Genomic DNA, 9,167 nt, shown 5'->3' on the forward strand with positions numbered 1-9,167 from the left:
AGTTAAAAGGCCCTGCCTTTGGAACAGTGGTGGTACAGGAACTTGGTGGTAATGACCCATATTAAAAATCAGAGCTCCTACATGAAATTAATTTTGGAAGCTGAGCACTTCTTGGGAGACTCCTTTCATCCTGTGTATCTCTATGTATGCACTACATTCGTAGTAAGTGTCGCTGTGAGATTACACATGCTTAATTTGAATTGGGTGATGAACTAGGAATTTGCTATCTTGTCCATGGTAACAGATTAACACGTGAGTCTGCCAGCCTGACTGAACAGTGTTGAAGCTTGTCCATCTATTCAATGTATAGAGATGAAAACTCTGCTGTATGAACATCACAGTTACACAGCAAACAGTGGCTGAACACAAGATTTTGAGACCTACACGAGTTGTTATTGCAATTATTTCTTTTCTATTGTGGACTAATATAACCCAACATGTAATTTTCTATCACTGTGAAACCAAAAGAAAGAATCAGCACCATACACAGGCAGAAAATACCCTGCATCTCTTGGCACAGGATTGCAGCACTGGATCATGGAGGGTGGTTGGTGAGATGAAAGATCACCAGCCCTGGCGCAAGTGTGTGCAGAGAAGTCCCAGCTGTCATTGGTGAAGTCACAAGAAAGTCAATTTTGGTCCAGAGTCTTAAGGACTGAAGCAAGCCTAGAGTTAATGGAAAATTCTAGTCCTTTTGGAAGCGCTATGCCTTTGAAATAATACTTACTTTTAAGTCTGCTTTTCAGAAATTATATTTACAGTATATGTGAAGGAAAGAAATGTACTACTTTTATTTTTCTTTGGTCTTAATGAGCTTTCATCACATGCTATCTTCACATTTTCCAAGACCTTAGGGGCAGTTTCCCAGGTGAACTTAAGCCTAAACTTAAGCCACAGGCTTAAGCCTGTGAAAGAGATGATCCAGTCTTCCCCCTGTCCTGCCCAATCTACAGATTTCCTCATATTGACACTAATGAATAAATGATGGTGCAGTGGGTGGGCTTGGCTTGGCCCTCTGCACAGCTCTCAGCCAGGTCAGCAGCTGTGTGATCACCAGTGCAAGGCACCAGAGCTGCAGGAGGAGCTCTGCTTTTGGCAGCAACTGCGGTACCTTCAGGCAGCCAAGAAACCATCCCTCTGAGCTTGTTTAGAAATGTATTGTTACCGCAATGGTATTTCTGTAATTAATGCAAATCAGCTAAATTTCAATTATGTCAGGCTTAAAATTGATATTTTGATTTAGGAATGGGATTTGCTTTATTTACTGCTAAACACTGGTCAATGACTGTCAGGGTTCAGAGCACTGTATTTCCTGGGACTTTAGATTAAATGAATGGCTTACTGGAAAAAATGATCTAACAGACCTTTTTTTAGAATATTTTGTTGTATTATTTATGTTGTAGTAAAACAGTTCTAAATCCATCATCTGTGCTGAACAGAAAACACTTTTTTTTCCTACAAAACCATACTGACCTTCTATGCATGGAAATGTCGATGTTAATTTGAGTATTTCTTGTCTGTGTTGTAGAAGGACAGTAGTTTAACTTTTGTCATGTTACCAATCACTGCAAAAGAAGGCAGTTTGTTGGCCTTGAAAGCAAATTGGAAAAAACCCACAAACAAACAAACAAACAACATCAAAAAACTCAAACAGATGGATAATAATATTCCAAGGGGTGTGGAGAGCCAGGACGTTCTTCCTAGCCAGGACGTTCTTCCTTGTCATTAGACCACTATTCATAGCATATAGACTGAAGGGGGCTATTTTATTGTCTCGGGTATTCTGATCCCCACGGTTGCTTCTGGCTGGAGATGTTCCCTCTGACCGTGAGCAGCACTTATGGGTGTCACCGCTCCCTGCAGTGAGCGCCGCTACCCGACCGCACATTCCCGAAGGCTGCTGCTGCAGTCTCTGCAAGCGGTGCTCCGCAGGATAACGATGCCCGGGAGAGCTGCCCTGGCTGGGGCGCTCCCGGCCTCTCCCGAGGGCTTTCCTCTCAAATCCCTGCGCCAGGACACCCGGGCGGGCACGGCGCCCGCGCTCCCGTCACTCACCAGTAGGTGGCGTCGCGGCACCGCGCCCGGCGGCGAGCGGGGCCGCTCCCGCCTCTCGGCCTGCCCCGTCCCTTCCCCGTTCCTGCCCATCCTCCCCTGTCGTCCTGCCCCGTCCCTTCCCCGTTCCTGCCCATCCTCCCCTTTCGTCCTGCCCCGTCCCTTCCCCGTTCCTGCCCATCCTCCCCTTTCGTCCTGCCCCGTCCCTTCCCCGCTCTCCCCTCTCGTCCCTCCCCATTCCCACCCCACCGGCAGCAGCGCGGCAATGCGGCGGTGTCCCTCCCCACCCCGGGGCGGAGGGACGGGCACAACGAGTGTGCCTGCCCTCCTCTGCCGGCTTTAGAGAGGGAACAGGGAAAGGGGCAGCCAACAGATTGGGACCCGAGGGAGGAAATTCCCCCGGTGCCAGCCCTATCTTCCTGGTTTTCTGCAGGTAAATTTGGTGTAGGACGGTTTATGTTTCTGTTTGCCTCTATCTGCTCCTCACCACGATAAGAATGGAACATATCATTCACTCTATTTGAAAAGTGCATATTAAATGGCTCTACACAGATATTTACTATGTATTACGTTGTATTGATTAGTAGTGCTGCATTAACATTTTAATAGTATGATAAATGTAGTTTTGTGGTTAGAATCTAACTTTTGTAGTTAAAAGAGAAACTACGTATGTGGAATATTTTTTTAAAGAAAGAAATGAGGTACTCGCACCAGACAGCAGCCACAGGACACATAAATCTTTCAGAGGAAGAGAATTTATTGCTCCATTATCAGAAGAAACGAACTTCTTCCTGCCTTGCTCAGCCATAAGATGCTGTTAGGATTAAGATGAAGAAGTTAACATTGACCAGACAGAATGCTTTGTTTGAATGGAATTTATGCATCATGTATGAGATGTATGAATATGCAACAGGCTATTGCTTTTAAGGTTTAATCCTCTGTTAATGTGTGTCCTTTTTTGTGTGTCCTTTTTCAGGCTTATTTTGCCCAGAAAGAGGTACCCAGACTGTCTGTAACTCTTTGTTTTCATGGTCTTGTATTGTCCTAATCTCAATTGTTCAAATTTTTATTACTCTAATTATATTACTATTTTTATAACCATTTTATTACTATTAAACTTTTAAGATTTTAAAAACAAGTGATTGGTATTTTTCACACTAAAGAATTGTAATTTACTTCAAAATTGACCCCTACCTTAAAGAAAAAAAAATAAACAAAAAAAACCAAAACAAACCCACAACAACAAAAAAACTCCAAACAAACAAACCGAACGCAAACAAACAGAAACAAAAACAAAAAACCTACTCAACTGCAGTAACTTCAGAACTTCAGCTGTCCTATCCCTGGAAGTGTTCAAGGCCAGGCTGGATGGGGCATTGAGCAACCTTGTCTAGTGGAAGATGTCCATGCCTATGGCAGAGGGGTTGGACCTTGATGATAACTTCAGGATTTCTTTAAACCCAAACCATTCTACAATTCAGTGATTATTTTTAGCAGCAGCTGCCCCACTATGAAAGCTGGAATCATTGGCTTGGACTTGGGTTCTGTCAAATCTGAAATTATTTGGCAGATCTAGTTACCAGATGGTTGAAGGTGGCTATGGGAGTATTAGATAAAAACTTTTCTCTAAGTGGAAAACGTTCAAAGCTTGCTGTGTGGATATAGTAAAGATTTTTAAAGAGAGTCTTAAATGTTTGTCATGGTTTAACCGCAGCTGGGAGATCACTTTCACCAGTAGGATGCTGAGAGAACTGAAAGAATAAAAGTGGGACTCGTGTCAAGAATCCCAGCCAAAGGACACAAGATGAGAAAATCAACGAACAGGGTTTTTGGGAAAATGGGATTGAGAAAGAGTAATTGCCAGAAAAAGCCCCAAGAAAAACCTCCCCAAGATCCTGAGAAGGTTCTGCCTGAAATCGCGAGGGGAAGCCTGTTGGGATGGATGTTAGAACACTGGGACAACAGCCCCAGGAGGGTGGGAAAGTCCAAGGAAAAGATTATACATTTTTGTATGGAAAAGTGGGGGGGAAAGGAGATTGCGAAATACGTGGTTTGGCCGGTGTTCGGCACTTTCGAGATATGGATGTGCGAATCCCTGTACAACCATGTAGTTGATCACTGCCTGCAGGACTTTGAGGAAATTGAGTACTCTGAGATGTGGAAATACGCTTGTTCAGGGTTATACCTGATCAGAGCCCTCAGACGCTCGGCAAACTGGGGCAAGGTGTGGGAACTGCTGGAAAACCTTCCACCACCATACCTTGTCCCTCCGCCCCAGCCCGCGCCAGCACAGGTACCTCAGGTGCCCACATTGTCTCCCAAGGCGTCGATCCCGCAGGGACAGGCTTCGGTGCCACCACTCCCACTGGAGCTGGCCGCAGCACCTTCTCTCCCACGTGGGCAGGCAATGGCGCCTTCGCTCCAATGCAAGCAGCCACAGCCACCGACCCTTCCCAAGACTGAGGAGAAACAGGTATTTCCCTCAAAGAAAGCAAACTCTCCTCCTGCCCATTGAACGAGGAGGAGAACGAGGAGGGCAACCACTGGAGATAGTGATGGCAAGGAGGAAAAGCCCGGTGTCTTCCCTTTCCAGGAAGTACCGCCAGCTCCAGGGGTTATCGGCTTTGTACATGCGCCAATCAACACCGGGGACATGAGGGCTTTCAAGAAAGAGATGGGGAAGCTAATGGATGATCCTTTGGGGGTGGCAGAAAGGCTAGATGAATTTCTAGGAACCAGCACCTACATGTAAGAGGATCTCAATGCGATCCTGAGGTTGCTGTTCAACAACAAGGAGAGGGAAATGATCAGACAAGCTGTGATCAAGGATTGGGAGCACAGGAATCCCCAGGGGGAGCGAGGAGATCAGAAGTGGCAGGACCAAAAGCCATTTTGGAACACCCAGACAGAGGAAGGGAGGCAGAAAATTATCAACTTGAGAAATATGATAATACAAGGTATCAGGGAGGCAAAGGGACAAAATATGAGCAAAGTACTCAGGAAATGTAAGGGAAAAGACAAAACCCCCCCAGAATGGCTGGAAAGGCTCTGAAAGAGCCTGAGAAGGTATTTCAGGACGGACCCTGAATCTCCAATTGGGGCAGTCTTGCTGAAGATCCAATTTGTGGCAAAATCATGGGAAGATATAAGGAAGAAATTGGAAAAGATAGTTGGATGGCAGGACAGGAAACTGCAGGAATTGCTCTGAGAAGCCCAGAAAATCTACATGAGAAGAGATGAAGAAAAGCAAAAGATTCAGGCAAAAGTGCTAGTGGCTGCAGTGAGGGAAGCACAGAAACAGGAACAGGCCAGAGACTCGGTGAAAACGGCACCAGCAAAGAAACAAAACCCTTCCCAAGGAAAGGGTTCGAACAACCAGAAAAAGGACTTTGAGTGCTACTACTGCAAGCAAAAGGGGCACATCTGGAGGAATTGTCCCAACAAGGTCAAGGATCACACTATGTTTCAGGTAGATTAGGGGTGTCAGGGGCTTTTCAGTTTGGGTACTGGAACACCAAGGGAGCCCTTGATAAAATTAAGAGTGGGACCCCACAGGCAGGAAATTTGGGTTTTAGTGGACTCTGGAGCTGAGCGGACCACGGTGCAACAGAGAGGTTGCTCTCTGAGCAATGATGCAATGATGGTAATTGGAGCAAAAGAGGAACCTTTTAAGGTTCCGATCATAAAGAATGTCAAAATAGAGACAGAAACTACAAATGTATAGGAAATTTGTTATTGATAAAAGATGCAGACTTTAATTTGCTGGGACAGGATTTGATGGTGGCATTGGAAATTGGTTTAGCAGTGCAAGATTCTCAGCTCATGGTGAGATTGTATAAGCTCACCACCCAGGATGAGGAGAAAATTAACCCAAGGGTTTGGTATGTCCAGGGGGAGGCCAGGAGATTGGACACAGAGCCAATCCACATTGAAATTGAAAGGCCAGAAGACCCCATTCGGGTCAAACAGTACCCCATCCCCATGGAAGGGAGGACGGGACTGAAACCAGTGACTGATGAACTGATAAAGAAAGGAACACTGGAGCCATGCATGTCCTGGCACAACACCCCGATTTTGGCAGTGCGAAAGACGAACGGTAGCTACAGGCTAGTGCAGGATCTAAGGGCTGTGAATCAAAGGACTAAGACACTGCTCCCCACGGTCTCGAATCCTTACACCCTGTTGAATACCATCTCTCCTGAGGACACGTGGTACAGTGTGATCGATTTGAAAGATGCTTTCTGGACCTGTCCTTTAGTGAAGAACAGCAGAGATTACTTTGCGTTTCAGTGGGAAGACCCAGAAACAAACAGAAAGCAGCAGCTCAGATGGACATCGTTGCCTCAGGGCTTCGTTGATTCTCCAAAACTTTTTGGGCAACACTCAAACAAGTGCTGAGTCATTTTGTACCAACGGAGGGAATAAAATTGCTACAATACGTAGATGATTTTGTTAATTGCAGGTCCGAGGGAGGAAGATGTGAGGACAAGTACCACTGAACTTTTGAACTTTTTTAGGGGAAAAAGGATTGAAGGTGTCTGAGTCAAAGGTGCAGTTCACAGAGCCTGAGGTCAGATATTTGGGACACTGGTTAACCAAAGGGAAAAAGAAGTTGGATCCTGAAAGGGTGGCAGGTATTATTGCCCTACCACCCCCACAGACAAAAAGAGAAGTAAGGCAATTGCTGGGGTTGTTGGGATATTGCTGGCAGTGGATGAAAGGATACAGTGAGAAGGTGAAGTTTTTGTATGAAAAATTCACCACGGACAGAATCAAATGGACAGAAAAGGATAAGGAAGAATTTAGGGGAGTCAGGGAAGCGCTCACAGCAGAACCAGTGCTGAGCCTCCCCAATGTGAGACGGCCATTCCAGTTGTTTGTGGATGTGAGCAATCACACAGCACATGGTGTGCTGACACAGGACTGGGCAGGGGTCAGGAAAACAGTAGGTTAATTGTCGAGGCTTTTGGACCCTGTAAGCAGGGGTTGGCCCACGTCCTTGCAAGCAATTGTAGCTGTAGCATTGTTGGTGGAGGAAGCCAAGAAAGTAACTTTCAGAGCACCTTTGGTAGTATTTGCACCACACAATGTGCGGGACATACTACAACAAAGGGCAGACAAATGGCTCACGGATGCTAGATTGCTGAAGTATGAAGCCATTTTGATTCACTCACAGGACTTGGAATTGTGGACAACAACTGCGCAAAAGCCGGCTCAGTTCTTGTTTGGGGAAGCTTTGGACAAACTCATCCACGATTGTGTGGAATCGGCCAAATTGAAGACAAAGATAAGAGCAGATTTGGAAGAAGAGGAACTAGACAAAGGGGAAAAATGGTTTGTAGATAGCTCAAGTAGAGTGATCGAAGGGATAAGGAAATCAGGATATGCAGTCGTGGACGGGCGAACAGGGAAAGTGATAGAAGCAGGCCCCCTGAACACAGGTTGGTCAGCACAGGCTTGCAAATTGTACGCAGTTCTGAGAGCCTTGAAAGGACTGAAGGGAAAGAAGGGAACAATTTTTACAGACTCTAGGTATGCCTTTGGGGTAGTTCAGACCTTTGGGAAAATTTGGGAAGAAAGGGGGCTGATCAACACATGGGGATGGGGACTGATGCACAGCGAATTGATCCGGAAAATTCTGGATAAGGGAGCCGGAAGAAATTCTGGTTGTCCATTGGAAGGGACATCAGTCAGGGATGCAGTTCCGGACCCGGGGAAACAACTTGGCAGACCAGGAGGCAAAAACCGCGGCACTGATGACGGTAAGTACCCCAGAGATCAAAGGGATTGAGGTCCCCGAGGACCCTCCTCAACCCTCCCCAAAGGAGACTGAAAGTTATGAGAAGACTGGGGGAAAAGTGGAGGAAGGTAAGTGGAAACTACCGGATGGCAGACAACTAGTCGCTAAAGGTTTTACCAGGAGAATTTTGAGGAGACTGCACCAGCAAACACACTGGGGGGCTCAGGCCCTGGCTGAACAGTTTTTGAAATTTTTCAGGTGCAGAGGAATTTATGAATTGGCTAAACAAGAGGTACAGGGATGCCTGATCTGCCAGAAAATTAACAGAACTAAGGCAAGACAGGCAATCCTGAGGAGTTGCCCCTTTGCCTACCGACCTTTTGAGAGAATTCAAGTTGATTTTACTGAATTTCCCAAGGTGGGAAGGTTCAAATTGGTGCTTGTAATAGTGGACAAATTGATCCATTGGGTCAATTTACCCCAGTCCAAGGGCAACGGCTCATACAGTGTCCAGGAAATTGCTGAAAGAAATTGTGCCCCGATATGGGGTGGTGAATTACATAGACTCAGATCAAGGGGCTCATTTTACTTCAAAGATTATTAAATAGATGGCAGAGGCACTAGGCATTCGATGGGAATACCACACCCCATGGCATCCCCAGAGCTCAGGACAAGTTGAAAGGATGAATCAGACTTTGAAGGTGCAGTTGTCTAAATTAATTTTAGAAACTCGAATGTCCTGGCTGAAATGCCTCCCTCTTGCCTTGCTTAATATCAGGACAATGTCTCATTCAGAGACAGGACTCTCACCTTTCAAAACGCTATATGGAATGCTATATAAGCACAGGATGACGGTGGGACACCCCAGATTAAAGGACAGCCAAATTCAACCGTATTTAGTAGCGATAAACAGAAACTTACAGGGATTGAGAAAACGGGATAGTATCTCAGAGCACCCCTCTGGGATTTGCTATCCACAAAATTCAACCGGGTGACAGAGTACTTGTGAAAGTATGGAAAGACGTACCCCTCTCCCCTCACTGGGAAGGCCCCTTTCTTGTTCTTCTGACAACAGACACGGCTATATGGACGGCAGAAAAAGGTTGGACACACACATCTACAGTGCAGAAGGTCGAGCATCAGGAGGAGGCTCCTGAGTGGAGGATCACCTCTTCTCCAGGCGATCTGAAGATCAAGCTCCGACGTCCTCATAAATGACCGATGGATAGGTTGTATACTGTCAGATTGTGTATGCTATCTGTTTGTACACTTCAAGTGTGAATATTGTCAAGGGGTTTTTGTTGTACATTGCAGAAGGGGGCAGAGGCCAAAGGGATTCTGCACCCAGTGTCTGGAAGAGGAGCTTGAGCTGACT

The sequence above is a fragment of the Melozone crissalis genome, unplaced genomic scaffold, assembly GCF_028551555.1.
Source record: "Melozone crissalis strain CALT ecotype California unplaced genomic scaffold, PUWL_Pcris_2 ptg000009l_1, whole genome shotgun sequence".
NCBI lineage: Eukaryota > Metazoa > Chordata > Aves > Passeriformes > Passerellidae > Melozone > Melozone crissalis.